We start from the raw sequence: 10,722 nt of genomic DNA, 5'->3' as shown, positions 1-10,722 counted from the left end.
TATGTCTTCATTGATTGAAGATATACTTTACTTCGTGTGTTGCACATCTAAGTCATCAATATGCATAAGGGTTAGGATGTGTGCCTGATCATAGGACATTTGAGGATTCCAGGATATTTAGCTCACACCGTAACTTGCAAAATCTCTTCTCATCCAAGGGCTTGGTGAAGATATCTACCAATTGCTCTTCAGTGTTGATGTGTAGGATATCAATATCTTCCTTCACAACATGATCTCTGAGAAAGTGATGACGAATTTCAATGTGCTTTATCTTTGAGTGCTGAACTGGGTTGTTGGCAATCTTGATGGCGCTTTCGTTATCGCAGTAGAGTGGCACTTGCTTCAGATGAATGCCATAGTCCTTGAGTGTTTGCTTCATCCATAGAAGCTGAGCGCAGCAAGATCCAGCAGCAATGTATTCAGATTCAGTAGTGGAGAGAGATACACAGTTCTACTTCTTAGAAGACCAACATACAAGTGATCGTCCCAGAAAGTGACATGTGCCTGATGTAGACTTGCGATCCACTTTGTCACCAGCATAATCAGCATCTGAGAACCCAACCAGATCAAACTCTGAGCCCTTTGGATACCATAATCCTAGAGTTGGGGTGTGAGCCAAATATCGAAGAATTCGCTTCATAGCTAAGTGATGCGACTCCTTTGGTGCCGCTTGAAATCGAGCACACATGCAAACACTAAGCATAATATCTGGCCTAGATGCACAAAGATAGAGCAAAGAACCAATCATGGAGCGGTATACCTTTTGATCGAACTCTTTACCATTGTCGTCAGGACCCAAATGATGCTTGGCTGGCATTGGTGTCGTGAAGCCTTTGTAGTCTTGCATACCGAAATTCTTCAGGCAATCTTTGAGATACTTCTCTTGAGATATGAAGATGCCGTTGCGTTGCTGTCGTATTTGAAGACCGAGAAGGAACTTCAGCTCTCCCATCATATACATTTGATATTGCTCTTGCATCATATATCCAAACTCTTCACTTTACTTCTGATTGGTGCAGCCGAAGATAATGTCATCCACATATATTTGGCACACAAACAGTTCACTATCATATGTCTTCGTGAAGAGAGTGGGGTCGAGGGAACCAGGCATGAAGCCATTGCTCTTCAGGAAGTATTTGAGTGTGTCATACCAGGCCCGAGGGGCTTGTTTGAGGCCATACAGTGCCTTGTTGAGCTTGTATACCATGTCAGGATGTTTTGGATCTTCAAAGCCAGGTGGTTGTGCAACATACACTTCTTCTTCAATCTTGCCATTGAGAAAGGCGCTCTTCACATCCATTTGATAAAGAAGTATGTTGTGATGATTTGCATAGGCCAGCAGTATGCGTATGGCTTCAAGTCTAGCCACAGGAGCAAATGTTTCATCAAAGTCAATGCCTTCCACTTGAGTATATCCTTGAGCAATGAGACGAGCTTTGTTTCTGACAACTTGACCATGCTCATCTTGTTTGTTGCAGTATATCCATTTTGTGCCTATTATGTTGTGCTTCCGAGGATCGGGACGCTTAACCAGTTCCCATACATTATTCAGCTCAAACTGTTGAAGCTCTTCTTGCATAGCTTGAATCCATTCAGGTTCCATGAAGGCTTCTTCAACTTTCTTGGGTTCTGTTATTGAGACGAATGCAAAGTGCCCACAGAAATTTGCTAGCTGAGTTGCCCTTGAACGAGTGAGTGGACCGGGTGCATTGATGCTATCAATTATTCATTCAATCTGCACTTCATTGGCAACACGAGGATGTACAGGGCGAAGATTTTGCTCTTGCTGATCATTGTCGTTGTTAGAGGGAATGTCTTCAGGCTGAGCATTGTCTTCAGGTTGATCAGGTGCTGAGATGATAAGTTCTTCTCCAGGATGAGCTTTAGAAGGTATAATTTCTCCAGTTCCCATTAGCTTGATTGATTCACTGGATGGAACTTCATCTAGCACATTTGGCAGGTGCTCTCTTTGTGAACCATTGGTCTCATCGAACCGCACATCCACTGTTTCAACCACTTTATAATGAAAGAGATTGAAGACTCTGTAGGAGTGCGAATCCTTTCATATCCAAGCATAAAACCCTCATGTGCTTTTGGTGCAAACTTTGAGGTGTGATGTGGGTCCTTGATCCAGCACCTGGCGCCAAATACTCTGAAGTAACTGACATTTGGCTTCTTGCCAGTAAGGAGCTCATAAGATGTCTTGTTCAGAAGCTTGTGAAGATAAACACTATTGATTGTATGGCATGCAGTATCAATGGCTTCAGGCCAGAATTTTCTTGGAGTCTTGTATTCATCTAGCATCGTCCTGGCCATCTCAATGAGTGTTCCGTTCTTGCGTTCGACGATGCCATTCTGCTGTGGCGTGTACGGGGCTGAGAATTCATGTGTGATGCCCAAGGTATCAAGATATGTATCAAGGCCAGTGTTCTTGAATTCAGTGCCATTGTCACTTCTGATGTGCTTTATCTTGGCGCCATAGTTGTTCATTGCTCGATTGGCGAAGCGTCTGAAGACATCCTGCACTTCAGTCTTGTAAAGGATTATGTGCACCCAAGTATATCTAGAATAATCATCAACAATGACAAAGCCATAGAGACAAGCAGTAGTTGTAAGAGTTGAGTAATGAGTGGGACCAAAAAGATCCATGTGAAGCAGTTCGAAGGGTCGAGTAGTAGTCATGATTGTCTTCGAGGGATGTTTGGCCCTCGTCATCTTTCCTGCTTCACAGGCACCGCATAAGTGATCTTTCTTGAACTTGACGCCCTCGATGCCTATGACATGCTTCTTCTTTGCAAGGGTGTGGAGGTTCCTCATGCCAGCATGCCCAAGCCTCCGATGCCAGAGCCAGCATTCTGAAGCTTTTGCTAGAAGACATACGGCAAGCTGTGGTCCTGCTGAGAAATCTACCACGTACAAATCATCTTTTCGATACCCTTCAAATACTAGAGACTTGTCAGATTCCATTAGAACAAGGCAACGATATTTTCCAAATATTACGATCATGTTTAAATCGCAAAGCATTGAGACAAACATTAAGTTGAAGCCAAGGGATTCAACAAGCATGACTTTATCCATGTGTTGATCCCTTGAGATTGCAACTCTACCTAGACCCAATACCTTACTTTTACCAGTGTCAGCAAATGTGATGTGGCTCTTGTCAGATGGACGTAAGGTTGAGTCCATAAGAAGGCTTCTTTTGCTAGTCATGTGATTTGTACACCCACTATCAATAATCCATTCTGTAGACGATGGTGTCGTACTCTACAGTGCAGTTAGGGGGATAGGCTTCACGAAGAGAATTGTGAAGCACAAACATTTGACGAACTAGTGGGTTATGAAAGCTTAGATCCAGATTAGGACTGATAGGGAGAGTAGCAAGCGATTCAGGAACGAAGTACATAGTAAGACCATTCGGGCATTTGATCTTGCGACCTACCAGATGTTTAAGGTCCCCAGCAATAGCGTCAGAAGATTTTGGTTTTCTGCTGGAGACCTTTCCCTGCAAAAGAGAGTTAAGCCTTCTTAACCACCCACATCTTCAAGGGTGGCTTAGAAGTGATAAGTCTAAGTGCAGCGTCTGAAAACTTTGGCTTTGGAGCCCTAGCAAAAAGTCTTGCAGGCGGACAATAATACTCATAAGAATAAGCAGAATAGTTTTTGGTCTTATGAACATGGCGGTTCGATGAACCGCGCTCATATTCATAGGCCTGAGTATGGTTTCCCTGCAAAACATTTGTGTTAGTGCGACTCAGGTGAGTCCTCTGTCTGTATGAAGCCTTTGGGCCGTATGAAGCCTGTGGTCTGGGGTTTGTCTTCTTCATCTGTGGTGTCATGATTTTCCAAACACCTTTTGGGCACCCAGATCTTCTTCATAGGTGGTCCATTCCTGCAGTTAGTACCAATGTACCTGGTAAACACTTCACCATTCTGATTCTTAAACAGTTTATAGTTTGCATCAAAGGATTCATAGATGACAATTGGGTTAGCACAAGTGAAGCCAGATAGATTGGATGGATCAGCTGAAGGTTCCTTTGCAGCAACCCATGTGGTTTTGGGATACTGCTCGGGTTTCCAGTAAGAGCCATCAGCATTCATTTTCCTTATGAACCCGACACCCTCTTTCCTCGGGTTTCGGTTCAGAATCTGCCTTTTGAGGACATCACATAGTGTCTGATGTCCTTTAAGAATTTTGTACATCCCTGTTTCAAGCAATGTCTTCAACCTAGCATTCTCATCAGCAATAGCAGTGGTATCCTCAGCAGAGGGGTTAGTTACCACATCAACAGTTGAAGTTATTGCAACAGTAGCAGCAGTAGAACATTCAGCAACAGAAGTAGCATTATGACGCTCAATGCATTTAAGACATGGTGGTTCAAATCCTTCCTGAGCGGAACTGATCTGTTCGGCGCGAAGTGACTCATTTTCCTTTTGAAGATCTGCATGAGCCCCTCTCAATTTCTCAAGATCTTGCTTCCTTTGAAGATAATCTTAGGAAAGATTTTCATAAGTTGTTGAGAGCATTTCATGACGACTTTCAAGTTCCTCATACTTAACGTGAAGATTTTTTATGTCTTCAATTAAGGACTCAGATCGAGTCATTTCAGCGCCCAACAGATCATCGCTTTTGTCTAACAGTTTTTGAATATGTTCCATGGCTTTCTGTTGTTCAGTTGCAATTTTAGCAAGTGTTTTGTAGCTGGGTCATGAATCACAATCAGAGTCATCATCACTAGATGTTTGATAGTGAGTAGTGCGTGTGTTTACCTTGGCACCGCGTGCCATGAAGCAGTAGGTAGGAGCACAGTAGTCCTTGTTGTTTGCATCGGTGTCGGTGGTGAAGTCATTGTCTTCAGTATTGAAGATGGACTTGGCAACATATGCTGTAGCCAGACTTGCAACGCCAGAATCGGACTCCTCCTCAGACTTCACCTCCGCCTCCTCAGAAGCGGACTCCTCCTCTGAATCCATTTCCTTGCCAACAAACGCACGTGCCTTGCCAGATGAGCTCTTCTTGTCTGATGAAGACTTTGAGGAAGACTTGGAAGAAGACTTTGAGTACTTCTTCTTCTTCTTGTCGTCAGAGTCATATTCCTTGCTCTTCTTCTTTCTGTTCTCATTGTCCCACTGCAGACACTCAGAGATGAAGTGGCCAGTTTTCTTGCACTTGTGGCATGTTTTCTTCTTGTAGTCATGAGCAGAAGCTTCATTATTCCTTGAGCTTGATCGTGAAGACTTTCTGAAGCCTTTCTTCTTGGTGAATTTTTGGAACTTCTTCACAAGCATAGCAAGTTCCTTTCCAATGTCTTCAGGATCATCAGAACTGCTCTCAGATTCATCTTCAGATGAGGAGACAGCTTTTGCCTTCAAGGCACGAGTTCGCCCATAGTTTGGACCGTAGATATCTCTTTTCTCAGAAAGCTGAAACTCATGTGTGTTTAGCCTCTCAAGTATGTCGGACGGATCGAGTTTCTTGAAATCAGGTCGTTCTTGAATCATCAGGGCTAGGATGTCAAACGAACTGTCAAGTGATCTCAGTAGTGTCTTGACGACTTCATGCTTGGTGATCTCAGTAGCGCCGAGGGCTTGAAGCTCATTTGTGATGTCAGTGAGTCGGTCAAATGTGAGCTGGACATTCTCATTGTCATTTCGCTTGAAGCAGTTGAAGAGGTTGCAAAGGACACTGATTCTCTGATCTCTCTGGGTTGAGACGCCTTCATTGACCTTGGAGAGCCAGTCCCAGACCAGCTTAGATGTTTCCAAAGCACTCACATGGCCATACTGTCCTTTGGTCAGATGACCACAGATGATATTCTTGGCAGTAGAGTCCAGTTGAATGAACTTCTTGACATCAGCAACAGTGACACCTTCTCCAGCCTTGGGAACGCCGTTCTTGACGACATACCATAGGTCGACATCAATGGCTTCAAGATGCATGCGCATCGTATTCTTCCAGTAGGGATATTCAGTTCCATCGAAGACGGGGCACGCAGCGGAGACTTTAATTATCCTTGCAGTCGACATAGCTAAAACTCCAGGTGGTTAAACCGAATCACACAAAACAAGGGAGCACCTCGCTCTGATACCAATTGAAAGTGTGTTATATCGACTAGAGGGGGGTGAATAGGCGATTTTTATGAAAGTCTTCAAAACGTGAAAGTTTCGAAGACGAACGATAGAAATAAACCTATTACCATGCAGCGGAAGGTAGACTACACTAGGCAAACCATAGTCAAGTATTCAATGAAGTGAGAGCACAATGACTAATAGCAGCAATGTAGTAGAGATCAGGTAGGAAAGATAGTGCAAACATACAATGACTTCTCAAGGAGTAACAGTAAGTAAAGGGAAGGGAAAGATGAAACCAGTGACTCGTTGAAGACAATGATTTGTTGGACCAGTTCCAGTTGCTGTGACAACTGTACGTCTGGTTAGGGCGGCTAGGTATTTAAACCATAGGACACACAGTCCCGAACACCCAGTCCTGAACACGCAGCTCAGGACACCCAGTCCTCACCGTATTCCCCTTGAGCTAAGGTCACACAGACCTCGCCCAATCACTCTGGTAAGTCTTCAAGGTAGACTCCCAAACCTTCACAGATTTCGTTCACCGACAATCCACAATGTCTCTTGGATGCTCAGAACGCGACGCCTAACCGGCTGGAGGATGCACAGTCCTCAAGTGTAATAAGTCTTCAGATCACACAGACAAGAAGACTTAAGTGATGCCTAATTCTCTTTGGCTCTGGGTGGTTAGGGCTTTATCCTCGCAAGGAATTCTCTCTCAAAGGATTCGAGGTGGGTTGCTCTCAAACGACAAAAGCCGTACTCTGAATCTGAGCAGCCAACCGTTTATGGTTGTAGGGGGGGCTATTTATAGCCACTAGGCAACTTGACGTGATTTGTCCGAAATGACCCTGGGTCACTAAGGAACTGACACATGTTCCAACGGTCAGATTTCAAACTCACACGGCAACTTTACTTGGGCTACAAGCAAAGTTGACTTGTCCGACTCTGGACAAGATTCGCTCTCAAAGTCTTCACTCGAAGACATAGGTTTTGTTTAAGCATCACTTCAGTCATTCTGACTGGTTCTCTTGGACCCCACTTAACAGTACGGTGGTTCCTATGACTCAACACAGAAGAAAAAGAACTACGAAAGATCTAAGTCTTCGAGCTCCATAGGCTTCATGTGGTGTCTTCTCTTGTCATAGTCTTCAATGTGAATATCTTCATATACCACCTTTGACTTCAATGTCTTCATACATTTTTATGGGTCATCTCTGGTAGGAAAACCGAATCAATGAGGGACTTCTACCTGTGTTATCCTGCAATTCTCACAAACACATTAGTCCCTCAACTAGGTTTGTCGTCAATACTCCAAAACCAACTAGGGGTGGCACTAGATGCACTTACGGTAACGCCACCACCAAATTTTTCTGTTTGAAGTGTTTCACTCATGGCGTTACGTTTGGTATGTCTTCACATTTGGTTTGGCTTCAATCTCAACTTGTCTTCATGATTATCTTCACTATGTTGATTTGATTGTCTTTCTCATATATGTATATATATATATACTAGTGTTCTATCCTCTACAGCATTCACTTATAGCTATGTCGTCTTGTTGAATCTTTTGAACTAAGTGAATGTGATCGGACCCTAACCTCTCTATGCTTTCTATCTCAAACTCTATCTCTCCAAATCATATGCGTTCTATTGGAACTGTCGAATATCTTCTCTGCGTCCTTGTCAGCAGAAGATACAGAGACAAACATTAAGTCTGTTTTCAATGCTAAATCCTTTCACCTGAAACCCGGAGAAGTGGGAACGACCACCCGACAATCCAGGCGTGTGTGGGAACGTGGAACAACCTCCGATATGTTGCATGATAGCCACGTGCCCTTCAGATGTGAAGCGCCAGGGGCACCTGTGTAATAACACTGTGCCGTCCCTGTCCCTATAAATACACGCCTCACCACAATCATTATCCTTTCTTCCACTCTCGCACAAACCCTAGCGCCACCGCTAGCCCTCGACGACACCAGCGACGAAGCGCTTAGCTGCCGTGACCTCACCGACGCCGTCTTCACGCCGGCTGCGGACATCGTCTTCTCCACCGTCGCTGTAGGTGTCCTCCGTCGCCAAGTTAGGGCACGGACGATCGAACTGCTCGACCTCCTCTCCCACTCCGTCTAGCAGTTCTTCGTGTGGTAAATAAAACTTCCTTTTTACGGCCCCTTTGATCCTATAGATTCATCACTTTCTACCACAAGCAGTTTCTGTTCACACAAGTTGGATCTATTTCATACTGCATCTCATAATATGCCTAGTATGTTCACTTTGCTTCACAAAGTAGTTAGATTCCTCACTTGTACTTATCCGTGGATTCGTAAAAATCTGGAACCAACTCTCTATCTATGAGTGAATATCTTCGCACTATGAGGTCAATGTCTTCTAGACTGATTTATCTTCAAAATCTTCTAAGAATGCATATGACCTCTTCCCCTTCCCTCACACCTTAATGCTATCACAGGTACATGTCCGTGGGAGAATCCCTTGGTTCTCATAGTCTGCATTCATTTGCAGAATTCTTACAACATCATATAAATTCTCCTGAAGCCAGTTCCTGTTGAACCCGCAGGCGGAAGCCTTTGAAACCTTTGAACGTGTTGAAGCCATTCAGTTTGAAGTTCATGGCTACAGAGAAATCTACAAGGAAGGGAGGCAGACAGCGTCGTGGAAACACTGCTAAGGACCTGCCACTAGATCTCTATGAGCTATACAAGTCAGATCCAGAAGAAACCTATGGAGAATGCAAGAACCGAATCCAATGGATTCGAAGACATTGGGCAGAGGAATGGTTCAAGTACAGATTCGTCACCGACGAATATGCTGAGAAGAGTGCCATCAAGGGCCCATGGGGAGATATCATATACAAAGGTCTTCAGCCCAAATCACAGTCCGAAGCTATTGCTCAAAGCTTTTACCCCTGCATGCTTCGTGGACCTCAGCCTGCTAATGCCGACCCATCCTCTCTGTTATGGTGTCACGAAGACAATCTCTTCAAGCGCAACTATCAGTTTGCACAGAACTCTGCCACGGAAAACAAGAAGTCATTGGGATTAGACTTCAACCCAGGCCCCTCTGCGCCATGTGCTGATGGCACACGAGAAGCTGAACCCAATCTTGTTGGGCCCTTCTACAACCTAGAAGGTCTCATCACTCATATTATGGTTCAAGGGGCAGTCGTGGATCAACCTGCAGATGATGTTGAATCTGACGAAGCACCTGCACCACCGAAGCCAACGAAGCTAAAGAAACCGAAAGCTTCAAAGTCTGCCTCAGCACCAAAAATCTTACGGGTGAAGCCACTGGCTACTGCACCTCCTGAAGACAGTTGCAGTCTGAAGATCTATCCCGTATCTCCAAGAAGACTGAGATGAGAAAGAATACTGATCAGGCACTGACTGCTGCTGCTATTCTGCGCAATGACGCCATTGATCTGTCCAGTGATGAAGATCTTGCAGATGACGCTCTTGAGCAATTGATCAAGAGCAAGGAAGAAGCAGAGATCTTCAATGATTTGCCTCTCTTTAATGTGGCAATCATACATAACTTCATTGATGAGTGGTTTGACACGCCCAACCTCAGCTTTGAAGATCTGCAACTTCCAATTGGCCTCAGTGTCGCCTTCACTGGCGCCATTGCTTCTGAGCTAGCTCTAGCTCAGCGCATCGTTGAACTGAAGCAAAAGATCGACTATGAGAAAGCTCAGTTCAAGAAGCACATAGCCAAGCTCAGCGTGCAAGATGTGAAAAACTTCAAGATTATGCTGCATGAGCTCAAGGAAGCCTTTCTCAAGAAGCGTGAAGAAGCTAAAGGTTCTCGTAAGCGCATGAAGAGCCTGGCTGACAAGTGTGTGCAAGCCTACAATGAGGCCGAGAAGCGCAAGGCTCTTGGTCGTCCTGGCATCGACCCAAGAATGGCTGCAAAGAAGAAGAAGCCATCAACAGACCAATCTGCACCTTCAAGGCGGGAAGAGCCACGCATCGTCTTTCCAAGCAGCATGACTGGCTTGAAGCCAAAGGTCCGGTCAACCGCTTCAGAACTGAAGAAGACGAGGACTGCCGAGGCTGAAGCCAGAAAGAGGAAAAATCCTGACGCTTCTGATGTCGCTCCCTCCAAGAAGAAGCGCAGAACCAAGAAAGATCAGGCTGCTCCCACAGAGCCCCTTGTTGTAGAACCCATCTCTGTTGCTCGCCCTGATTCCTCGCATCACGAATGACGGTAGTAGTTCATGAGCCTGCTTCCACAGAGGCTCCTGAAGCTGAAGACATTCCAGCAGTTGACCCCACCGCTGCTGAAGACATTGGTCACCATGACAATGTTGAAGATGATGAAGTCCTTCCTCAGATCGAGCACCAACTGGTATCATCGCCTGTGCTTACGCACAGCGAACTCATCAGCATTTGTCGTCCTCTGACGCCAACTGCTCAGGATGCATCGTGGGCTGATCACCCACAGAGACAAGACACTCCAAGCTCTCCCCAACCGCAAGCAACCCCGTCAGTGCAAGAAGAGGATGACTTTGAGGCCCAGCCAACTCCATCTTCACAGGCGTCGCCAGTGTTACGCAGGCTTCGCAAAGGACCAAGGCCCCAAGTCCCTCTTTCGAGCATTTCAGAAGGAGAAGTGCACCACCAATCTGTTGCACGTCAGGTG

The sequence above is a fragment of the Triticum urartu genome, chromosome 5 (assembly GCF_003073215.2).
Source record: "Triticum urartu cultivar G1812 chromosome 5, Tu2.1, whole genome shotgun sequence".
Taxonomy (NCBI): domain Eukaryota; kingdom Viridiplantae; phylum Streptophyta; class Magnoliopsida; order Poales; family Poaceae; genus Triticum; species Triticum urartu.
The sequence above is the reverse complement of the archived record's forward strand: the minus strand, read 5'-3'. Positions refer to the sequence as shown.